Below are 12,365 nucleotides of genomic sequence, written 5' to 3'. Positions count from 1 at the left end.
CCGTTTTTGGAACCTAATAACACCACTGAACTTATTGCAAAATGCTGTTTTGTTTGTGTGTAAATATAACCTCTTTGTCATATATTATGTAAAAGATAGCAAGAAATAAGCACTTCTAAAACTGAAAATGCTCTTTTTGCAACCTGATAACACTGTTGTGGCATTAGCGTGCACGCTAACTTCTGCTAACTTCCTATGGAGTTAAATTTTTAATAGAGGGGCTTTATTGAACATGTACAAATTGTATGCAAGACAAAAGGATCTTAATTAATTAAACTGCAAATTATAAAGAACACAAGGCTCATACGGCTGAGGGTATTTTAGCATTGCATTGCATTTTTCTTTTCCAAACAGCTTCAATTCACTTCAGTTCAATTCAATTTAGTTATAGCGCCAAATCACATAAAGTCGTCCCAAGGTCCCTCACATGGATAAGGTCGAACCTTACCAACCCCACTGAGCAGCAGATAGATAGATTGATCGATCTTTTGTAAACTCTTGTGGAATAGTGCTAGTAGACCAGGGGCACTGCAAGAATATCAATACCAGCTTTGAGTATTTCGCCTGGTATTGCATCCTCACCAGCTGCTTTATTGTTCTTCAGTTTTATTATGGTAGATGTTACCTCATTAAGATCAGGTGGTATGTCAAGTTGTGTTCTGACTGATTCATTTGGCAGAGTCTGTAAACTGCCAGTAAACAGAACTCTAACCATTATACAGTTCACTATAACTTTAGCCAACTTTTCATTCTTATTAGTGATAGTAGAACCGTATTTTCTTTTTAGCACAGAGCATGATTGAGAGATCGGCCCTGTAGCCTCCTTAATAGCAGATTACATTGCTTTGATATCACTTTTGATCCTTAGCAGTCTTGATCTTAGTACAGAGGGACTCCCAGTATTTTACACATTATTTAGCTGTTCTTTAGACTTCTGCATGACACATTAGCAGTTCACTGAGTGAACTGTGAATTCACTAGAACTAACAAATTCACTAGATCACTGAGTGAATTTCTTGTTGTCCTCGATTTCATCCTCATGAGAGCTTGTCTCTTTCTCTACAACAGGCTCCGTGTCTTTAACGAAGCATTATGCCAGTCAGGGCCATGCCTATGGTTTTTACTAAATAATGTGAGCCCACCGCTGTGAATGGTGTGTTTTACGTCAGTCCACTGAGTTTCAGGGTCATCTGATGCCTGCAACTCACTTGCTAAATCATTACAGAAGTGCTCTCTGAGGTGAGGTATGGCTGTACGGGTCACATCTTTCTTGTCTGACTGCTTTTTACAATGATGGAACAACTTTGGACAGAACCTCATGAAAGACAGCACAAGGCTGGGGTCTGAGTCACAGTCAGCACTGTGGTAGGTTCTTGTGTTGATGACTTCAGATCTATTGGTGCTGTCATGTAATCACAAAGTTACATTTTGTTATGTTTTGATCTTGAGTGACACCATAACTTTTTACATCCGCCAATTATTTTTTGTCTGTCTGTCTGTTAGCAGGATTACGTCAAAACTACTGCACAGGTTCTGATGAAATTTTCACCACAGATAGATATTAGACATGGAGGACTCCATTAAATTTTGGAGGTGATCTGGATCCGGATCCAGATTCTGAATCAAAATTTCACATTCTATAGGTTTTTAAGGATTACGGGACAACTACTACACGTATAGTCACCAAATTTGCACCACAGATAGATATTAGGCCATGGAAGACCACTGAATTTTGGAGGTGATCCGGATCTGGATTCCAATTTGTATGCTTCCCTTTGTCAGATATTGAGGATTACGCTAAAACGTTTTAACAGATTTTCACCAAATTTTTACCACACATTGGTGTTAGGTCTGAAGACTCCATTACATTTTGGAGGCGATCTGGATCAGGATTTCACTTTGTAGACTTTTAAGGATTACATCAAAACTACTTCATGGTTACAACATCATGATATAAAACCAAGATCAAGAACACTATTTTGTTTCATCTTGTGAATTAAACATCAGATTACAACATCTTGATCAGTCAGACCATTCTGGATCAGTGTGCAATTATTGCATTGTGTTGTGGAGTCTGGATCCAGGTAAAGTCTGGGTCATGATGTGAATCACATATCTTTTATCTTGGCGGACATCAGAAGTCTCAGATTGCTCTTGCTTCTTGCTTGAGGTTTTCTAGGAAACAGAGAGTTTGTGATGCATAGGCTTTGTCGAGAACGGAACTCAAGAAGACGCTGGCCATTGTCATTCATGTTACCAACACCAAATTTGTGAAAGCAGCCCTGCCAAGATGTATAGTCATTTCCTACTCTGGCATTCATGTCACCAAGCATCACAATCTTCACTTTTTCATCAACAGATCTGACTAGTTTCTCAAGTTCTTCATAAACGTTGTCTTTGTCCTGGGGTTCAGCATTCAGAGTTGGAGCATAGGCTGATATTAACAGAATATTGCTTTGTTTTATGTTTAATATTAGAGATTATATACTTTTGTTTACTGCAACAGGTGTTTGAATGCTTGATATGATGCTGTTATGAACAGCAAAGCCAGTACCACACAATCTCGCTTGGTTCTCAGGCTTGCCAAACCAAAAGAATGTACTTCATTTCCCTGATCGAACCAACACCAGGAAGCCATTTCTCCTGTAGAGCAGCAATATGATCATTCTTTAGCTGTAGCTCAGTGTCAAGGGACATTCCAGAAGTCATAGTCCAAAGATTTCAGGTTTCAAAAATAAGATGGGTTTTCTAAGGTGAGTTAAGAGGCAGTCCATTTCACACCCATCCATGGATTGTTGTGGTGATCTGTATCACCCAGTTGGTCAGGGGCTGCCCAACTTGGACTGGGCGATAGCTACAATGAAGTTAAAGAACCTCTTCCACTGCTGACCATAGTCTGAGTCCCTGGCACCCAGCATATATCACCTTTAGCAAGGCGTATAAATGGTAACTACCACGGTCTTGGTTTGATTTCTGCAGAAAATATATGCAGCTGCAGTTTACCTCTGCAGTGAACAGGTGTAATGACGAAGGATGGTGAAACTGAAATTTCAAACCAGGACAGTTAAAGCACCTGGGTTTTCCCACAACTGATCAATGGCTTCTCTCGCCCACAAAAAAATCTGAATCAGAGGAGAAGCATGACCAATACCTCTGAGATTAACTGTAGGTGTTGGAGCTGCCATATGAGTTGGAGTACCAAGTTCATACACCTGACAAAAACATGAGGCCCAACCATTCAAACATGTTTGAATGGTTGGGCCTCATGTCAGTGGCTCTGAACTTCATGCGTACTATGAGCTTATAGGCTCAGGGTGACCATCCACCCAAAATGGATGAACACCAAAAAACACCGCAATTTATAAATAGAGGAAAAATGGTCCGATACTAAGCAAATGCTAGCTATATGAATGGGAAAACAGGTGAGTATTTAATCTGGACTTGAATAACTCCACAGAATCCAACTATTTTATCTCTGCAAGCAGATCATTCTATAAACAGGCACACGATAAGAGAATTCCCTGTGTCCTACTGACTGCTTTTTAACCTTAGGGACACATAGTAATCCTGCATCATGGGAACACAGAGCTCAAGCTGGTATGTAAGGTTTAATATGGTTGGCTAGATAGGGACGTGCTAGTCAGTGAATGCTTTTATAATTTAGCAATTAAAAAAAAACCTTAAATTCAGTCCTCACACGGACAGGAAACCAATGAAGCGAGGTCAAGATCATGTGGTCAAACTTTCTGCTTCTAGTCAAGGTTCTAGCAGCGGTGTTCTGAACCAGTTGGAGAACTCTAATGCTGAACTTTGGTAAACCAGAGAATAGGGTATTGCAATAATCCAATCTAGATGAGACAAAGGCACAGTCTAAGCATCGGGCCATAGGACGGGACAAATCCTGACTGTATTACAAAGATGGAAGAAAGCAATCCTAGCGATTTCTCTAATGTGTAGGACAAAGGACAACGTGGGATCGAAAATCATCCCAAGGTTCCTCACTTTATCACTATGATGTATATTACACGAATATAGGTTTATTGTTAGGTGTTCATATTGATGTCTATGTCTTGCAGGGCCCAGGACAATCAGTCTTGTCTGAATTTAAAAACAAGAAATTACTAGACATTCACCTTTTCACTGAAGCCAGGAAATCCTCTAAATTCTTAATGTGCATGAGATTACCCACAATTATAGTACAGCTGAGTGTCATCAGCATAACAGTGAAAAGTAATTTCATAGTTTTCCAATATATGATCTAGAGGTGCTATATAAAGGAAGAAAAGCAGGGGGTCTAACACGGACCCTTGTGGGATTCCATATTTCATTGGAACATGATCTCTTACTACGTTAATGTACAGGGCACACAGAGCGACTAGTTAAGTAGGATTTCAACCACGCAAGGACATTTCAAGCAAACCCAAAGTAGTTCTCAAGCCTATCCAATAATATACCATGCTACACCATGTCAGATGCAGTACTGACATCAAACAGTAACACAGAACCATAGTGGTGTCTGAGTCCATTTCATGCAGAAGGTCATTTTCCATTTTAGTAAGAACTGTCCACATGGAATGGTGCATTCTAAATGCAGACTGTAGTAGCTCAAGGAGGTTATTCTCAGTAAGGTGGTCCACGAGGTGCTGTGAACTAATTTTTCAACAATTTTTACAGCAAAATGATAAGTTCACACACACACAGATTACAAGCAAACAGATCATAGGTGAGGATGGTTACCTTTAGTAGCCATTCAAACCTGTTTGTGTCAACTTGTGCTTATGTTATCAGGGAGAGGGAGAGAGATAGAAAAAGAGAGAGAAAGAGATTAAGACCCCTATTACTGCCCGTACCCCTGTAGCAACATTTGCAGTTACCAATTGTGCTTAAAAGTCCATTTCCTTTCCTGCTTGATCAACCCCAAAAAACTATTTGTACCCGCTGTCATGTACCCTCAACTGTAAATGACTCAATGTTGTTGAGAAGTAGCTGTACTCTCCTTTGCTGAATTGAGGCTCTCCGAACTGATAATCCTTCAGACATCCTGCAGAAACTCTAGGTTCTTCACACGAAATGGAGAAGAGAATTCGACAGCGTTGCTGCGAAAAAGGTTCTTCAGTTACCAAGTTCAGAATGGACCCTCATATTGGCACGCTATCTAAATGAAAATTTCTTCTCAGCTGATAAGCGAGACATTGTACAGAGAGCAATTCATCAACACAAAATCCTTATGCCTTTACAAACCCAGTGATAATAGATCAATAGTTTCAGTATGTTTCAAAAGTGGCCAATTTCAGATACAACAGAAAAAAATGCTGACTATAATATAAATACATTGCTCAAGAAAGGCAGTTGATCAACCCTTTTTTCTGTGGTTTTGGGGGTCCAAATACTTACCTTGCTTGAAGCTTGTTACTGCAAAATTGGCCATATATTGTGTTATAGTTACTATCACAATACGCCACTCATGATTTTATGATTTTGTTTTGCAGTACACACAGATACCTTATGTGTTGGTAACTTGAAAGCCAAAGCAAACCAAAAACCTGACTTCAATAATCACTTATCTGCTAAATGAAAAGTTAACCGATAATGGTAAAGTGATAAGCTGCTAAAACAATTAGCTGAAGGTACAACTAACCACCAAATATAGTGTAAACATGGAGGATTCCAAAAACATTTTGCATGCTAAGAACAGATGATCAAGAAGAGTGAAAATAATTAACTGGACAAATGCAATTAAACAGTAGTAGTCACTGTACAGTTTATTCACAGTACAGAAACGTAGGGGACTATGCCAGTAGGGGTATTGTACTGGTATTCCAGTCTCCATGTTTTCAATACACAGCTGTGCTCATACGTTTACATACCCTGGCCGAATTTTAGATTTTTTGGCCATTGTTCAGAGAATATGAATGATAACATAAAAGCTTTTTTTCACTCATGATTAGTGATTGTGTAAAGACATCCATTGTCAAACAACTGTATTTACTCTTTTTAAATCATAATGACAACAGAAACGACCCAAATGACCCTAATCAAAGTTCATATACCCCAGTTCTTAATACCATGTATTGCCCCCTTTAACATCAATGACAGCTTGCAGTCTTCTGTGGTAGTTGTGGATAAGACTATTTTCTGATGGTAAAGCTGGCCATTCTTCTTGGCAAAAAGCCTCCAGTTCCTGTAAATTCCCAGGGTGTCTTGCATGAACTGCACATTTGAGATCTCCCCAGAGTGGCTCAATGATATTGAGATCAGGAGACTGGAGATGGCCACTCCAGAACCTTCACTTTATTCTGCGGTAGCCAATGACAGGTCGACTTGGCCTTGTATTTTGGATCATTGTCATGTTGGAACATCCAAGTATGTCCCATGTGCAGCTTCCGGACTGATGAGTGCAAATTTTCCTCCAGTATTTTCTGATAATATGCTGCATTCATCATCAATTTTGACCAGGTTTCCTGTGACTTTGTAGCTCACACATCACCAAAACATCAGCCATCCACATCCGTGTTTCACAGTAGGAATGGTGTACCTTTCGTCATAGGCCTTGTTGACTCCTCTCCAATTACAATGTTTATGGTTTGGTCTCATCACTAAATGACTGTTCCCTGTGCTGTTTGGCATATTATAAGCAGGATACTTTGTGGCATATGCGTAGTAATGGCTATCTTCTGGTGACTTGACCATGCAGCCCATTTTTCTTCAAGTGCCTCTTTATTAGGCATCTTGAAATAGCCACACCACTTTGTTTCAGAGTCCTGCATTTCACCTTAAGTTATTTGTGGGTTTTTCTTTGCAACCCAAATAATTTTCCTGGCAGTTGTTGCTGAAATTTCTGTTGGTTTCCTCATTTTTGACTTCTTGGTTAGAGTTTGAACACTGCTGATTGGCATTCTTAGGTCCTTGCATATCTTTTTATATCCCTTTCCTGTTTTATACAGTTCAATTACATTTTCCCACAGAACCTTTGACAATTCTTTTGCTTTCCCCATGACTCAGAAACCACAAATGTCAGTGGTGCATTGGATGAAAGATGCAAGGGTCTGTCAGGAGTGCAGAAACTCACTGACTTTTTATACACACACACTGATTACAAGCAAACAGATCACAGGTCAGGATGGTTACCTTTAGCAACCATTCAAACCTGTTTGTGTCAACTTGTGCTTATGTTATCAGGCCAAAATCACCAGGGTATGTGAACATTTGACCAGGGTGATTTAAAAAGAGTAACCACGGTTGTTTTTGATGATAAATGGCTTTACACAGCCACTAACCATGAGTGGAAAAACGTTTGTGTTAATCACTCATTCTCTGCCAAATTGCCAAAAGAGCAAATATTCTGCCAGGGTATGTACAATTTTAAGCACAACTGCATGTGCATTGGATGTGGTGAGCAGTTAGTCCACTTTGTGTAGCAGCACTGAGTACTGTAATTTGAAGAAAAAAAAAATCAGCAACAGTGCACAACATTTCGCTGTGTTTCAGGTTTCATAGCCCATCTAAAGTCAGCAGGACTACAAAAAATAAATAAAAAGAAGAGTTAGCTTTGCTAATTAGCTGTTAGCTGAACTGTACCCACCACTGGCAACAACACCACCACTGGAACAAAACCAATATATATATTTATTGTAAGGTCAAGCAATAAGGTCAGCACCTCTGTAGCTGCTTAGATTATGTGAATATGTTTATTGGAAACGTAATAGCATTTTACTTAGACACCTTGATTTATGTCAACCGAAGAAACAAAGAATTCTAAAATATCCTACAATACGAGGTCTATTAGATAATAAACCGACCCTTTTATTTTTTTTTTAACTATATGGATTTGAATGACGTGCGATTACACCAATCATGCTTGAACCCTCGTGCGCATGCGTGAGTTTTTTCACACGTGTCGGTGACGTCATTTCCCTGTGGGCAGGCCTTGAGTGAGATGTGGTCCCATCCTCTCGGCTGAATTCCTTTGTTTCACACGCTGCTCGAGATGGCGCGCGTTGCTTTATCAACATTTTTTCTGGACCTGTAAGGAATATCCGATTGGACACTATTCGAGAAATTAAGCTGGTTTTCGGTGAAAGGTTTAACGGCTGATGAGAGATTATGGGGTGTTTCTGTCGCTGTAAGGACTTCCCACAGAGCAGGACGTCGTGCAGCGCTTCCAGGCGCCGTCGTTGGCCTGTTTCGACCTGAAAACATCCTAATTTAAGGCTTTCACCCAGGACGTCGTGAGAGAACAGAGAAGATTCAGAAGAGGCCGGCATGAGGACTTTATGCGGACATTCCACTGTTTAAGGACATTTTTTAATGAAAGATGTGCGTGCAAATTCGCCGAGTCGTTTCCGTGACGACTCGGCAAATCTGTGTGCGCCGCGACAGGAAAAACACCTCCGTGTTGAAAACCATTTGTAAAATTCAGGTGGCTTTTGATGGCTTTCAACAAGTGAGTAACTGAGAAATTGTTTAACAGCTTGGGCATGTTCCAACTTGCCTGTTAAGGTTTCCAACGGAGGTGTTTTTCCTGTCGCGACCCCCCGCGGTCGGCTCCGGCCCGACATGCGACTGCCCGCACGTTCTTTCATTACAAAATGACTGTTAATGGAATGTCCGAATAAACTCCTCATGCCGACTTCTTCTGAAAGTTCTCTGTTCTCTGACGACTTCCTGGATCAACAGAGCCTGAAATGTGGACGTTTTCAACTTGAAACGGTGAGACGCTGCCGCCTCGAAGCGCAGATCACCGTCAGGGGCCGTGGGCCGTCCTTACGGTGACACTACCAGACCAAAATCTCTCAGCCGTTAAAATTTTTACCGAAAACCAGCTTAATTTATCGAATGGTGTCCACTCAGTTGTGCCTTACAGTTTTGAAAAAATTTTTATCAAACAAAGCAGCAGTCTCTGAGCCATTCCTAAGCAATGAAAAAAATCGACGAGAGGGTGGGCCACTCCTCACTCAAAGACTGCCCACAGGCAAATGACGTAACCGACAGGCGTGAAAAAAACTCTTGCATGCCCATGAGGGTTCAAGCATGTCTGATGTAATCACACGTGATTCAAATCCATATGGTTTTTGAAAAAAATAATAAGGTCGGATACTTTTCTAATCGACCTCGTATCTTGTAAAACTGCACCTGTGCCTTTTCAAGATATGTTACTGTTGTGTTGGCCTATTCAAATGTAACATTATGCAGTCAAATGGGGGAAATGCATGGTATAAGTGTGTATTTGGAAAGAACTTTAGAACAATCTACAGCCCAGAAGGGTATTACCTCACAACGTTAATTTATTTAAGCCACGTTCCACTCAACATAAGTAGTTCTTTTGTTTATGCAGTCCAAAGGATAACTCTGTCTGCCTTCTGTCAGAGGGTAGCACATATTCTGTACAAGAAAGATTCACTGGGTACTGCAGGAATGACTGTGTCAAACAAGATGAGGAGCATCGCTTGTGTAGTGAGGAAATGCCAGCTATAAAATTTTGGCCATGTGATGCACTTCTTTGGAAATGATACATGTGCCTACTTTTGAGGACCCCAGCAACTGGACAAGGCCAACAAGACAATGTTTCACCTGGTTGCAGCAGATAGAAAGCTACTTTTGAGAACTGGGGACAGACCAATTTTCTGCTTGGCTATTTGGTCTCCAGAATTCAGGGTAGTTGCACGGTGTGGAAGATGAGGCAATCCATAGCATCTGTGCATGATAACAGACATGACAACCTAGGATAAAAGCACAACCCGTCTTTTTGACCTGATACCAAATAAAATATTTAAGGACCTGTGAGCTACATATGTGCCTACTTTCCTGAAAATGATTAACCTGTCATTAGCCTCGGGTTCTGTCAAGTGCACCTTATAGAACTGCTTGTGCCTTTGTAACTGTTAAAATGGCCGAAGCAGTTGATCACGCTTCTGAGTCTGTTCTATTTGAAGTTTCTTCCTCAAGAATACCAGAGGAAGTTTTTCCTTACAACTGTCGCCTACGTGCTTGCTCAAGGGGGTTGGTAAAGTTAGACCTTACCCGTATGAAGCACCTTGGGGCAGCTTTGTTGTGATTTGGGGCTATATAAATAAAATGAATTGAATTGTGTGAAGGAGTTTAAAACTAAAAAAAAAAAGATTGTTCAATTTAGTTCTTTGAAAGAATAATTTCCTGAAGCAATTGTTTCATTTATCATTTTGAATCCTTTGAAACATTATCTGAACCAATTACTTCAATTGATACATACGCCACAGTAGAGTTTCATTTTGAAACAATCATTTTATGAAGCGACTATAGGCACCTTAACACTTGCACAAATTTGAGCCGTGCACTGGCACGCAATCTTGCGTGCCAATGGGTAAACGCATCATAAAGTGTTGTAAACTGTTAGGATGGTAGTTCTAATGTGAACCCAAAAATACAAGCAGTAACCAGACAGAATTAGAGTGAAAAAAATCCACAGGTGATTTATTGTCCACACAGGTGAAAAACACAGTCCAAAACATATACTGTGAATTCCATAACAAAAACAGCAATACAAATTTCCTAAAGTAAAAATCACAAACTGGAGGTAATGGAATGGAGCAGGTGACAAAATACACAGAGGGAAATTATACAAAAAAAAACTGTATAAGCAAACAGGGTAACACAGGCAGAGCAAAAACTATTCCAATACTCACACAGCATGGGTAGAAGTGAGAATGAGCCAGCAAGTGACAAAGGACATGACAAGGTTTAAATACCAAACAAACTAATTAAACATAGGTGCATGTAACTGAGGACAGGTGTGCGTAACTAAGCAGACAGGATCAATCAGTGCATGTGGAAGGCAGGGTGGCTGAACTAAACAGGCCTCAAAAGGTGAGTGGAGAAAAGAACATAGCAAAAGCCACAAAGAAACAGTGTACTCAAAAAAACATAATACAAGATGCAAAATTAAATGTGAGAGTTGGACAAAGAAACTGCAGATAACAAACATAAGAAAATAAGAAAACCATCAATTAAAGCAGCAAACTAGTGTGGGACTCGAATGTGTGCAAAAATAAATACTACAAACAAAGTGAAGACAAGAACAGCATAAGCCCAGCAATGCATAGTGAATTCTAAACACTGACCATGATGAGGTTCATTGAAGAGAAAACTAAAGAGGGACTCAAACCAATGTGGGACTGCACCAGAAAGACAAAACAGAACTAGCAGGATTCACATACAGAATTACATATACAGAACATAATACTTAAAGGGGCACTAACATGGGCATGTCACAACAGGACCCCCCCCCTCCAAGGGACAGCCCCGACGCTCCAAACAAAAAGACCCCCCACAACACAAAACAGAACCACCCAAGGGCCCAAAACACAGATCCGGAAACCAAAACGATAAACAACAGACAAAATCCGAACCCCCCCAAAACAACAAGAACCAGGGAGGGAGGAGGGGGTCGGAAGGCAGAACCACCAGCAACTAAACCAGGTACAGACTTAGCACAATCAGAATTACCGCCCACACCGAGAGGCCGGCCAACTGGCCGGTAGGGACTGAAGGACGATGCGGCAGCCGACAAAAATCCATAGCCAGAGCAGGAGGATAACCGTAACTTGGCGCAGGGTCAGGTGGATGGTCAGGGGGCTGACAGTACACTGCAGAGTTGGGAGGACAGCCAGGCGGGCAACCGGAGTCCATTGCAGAGTCGGGTGGGCGACCTTGCTGCCAGCAAGCTGTCAAAGTAGAAATAGGAAAGAGGCCAACAGCTCTCCCTGAATCCATGACCGAGGCAGGAGGGCTGCTGGAGGACACCGCTGTGACTGACAAACTACTAAACAGCTCACTGGGATCCACCGCGATGACCGGTGGACGGTTTGTTGCTCCACCGGAGTCCACAATGGTGTCACACAGGCGGCTGGACGACCCACTGGAGTTCACTGCCATGACGGGCAGGCTGCTGGATGATCCACAGAGTCCACGGCGGTGTCAGATGACCCACTGAATGATCCATATGAGGTCTGGACGGTGACAAATGGACAGTTGGATGAGCCCACAAGAGCCCACAATCTGAGCAGGAGGGCGATTACAAGGCCCACATGAGACAATCTGCAGCTGTAGACAATTTCTCTCTGATTCTGAAAGCTATGAGAAAATGGTTTCATCAGCTAAGTTCTGAGTTTTATATAGCGTGGTGTCCAGCAGGACAAAGTGTGGCATCTAGCGGGATGCACTGGTACGACAAATTATGCAGCAGTGCAAGGATCAAATCCGTGCAAGTGTCAAGGTGCTTTTAATATTTTCTCTCTCTCTCTCTCTCTCTCTCTCTCTCTCTCTCTCTCTCTCTCTCTCTCTCTCTCTCTCTCCTGTAGTTGTTTAAAAAAAACAGGTGTGGTATGTGG

Source organism: Thalassophryne amazonica, chromosome 1 (genome assembly GCF_902500255.1).
Source record: "Thalassophryne amazonica chromosome 1, fThaAma1.1, whole genome shotgun sequence".
Lineage (NCBI taxonomy): Eukaryota > Metazoa > Chordata > Actinopteri > Batrachoidiformes > Batrachoididae > Thalassophryne > Thalassophryne amazonica.
This window is presented reverse-complemented; position numbering follows the sequence as displayed.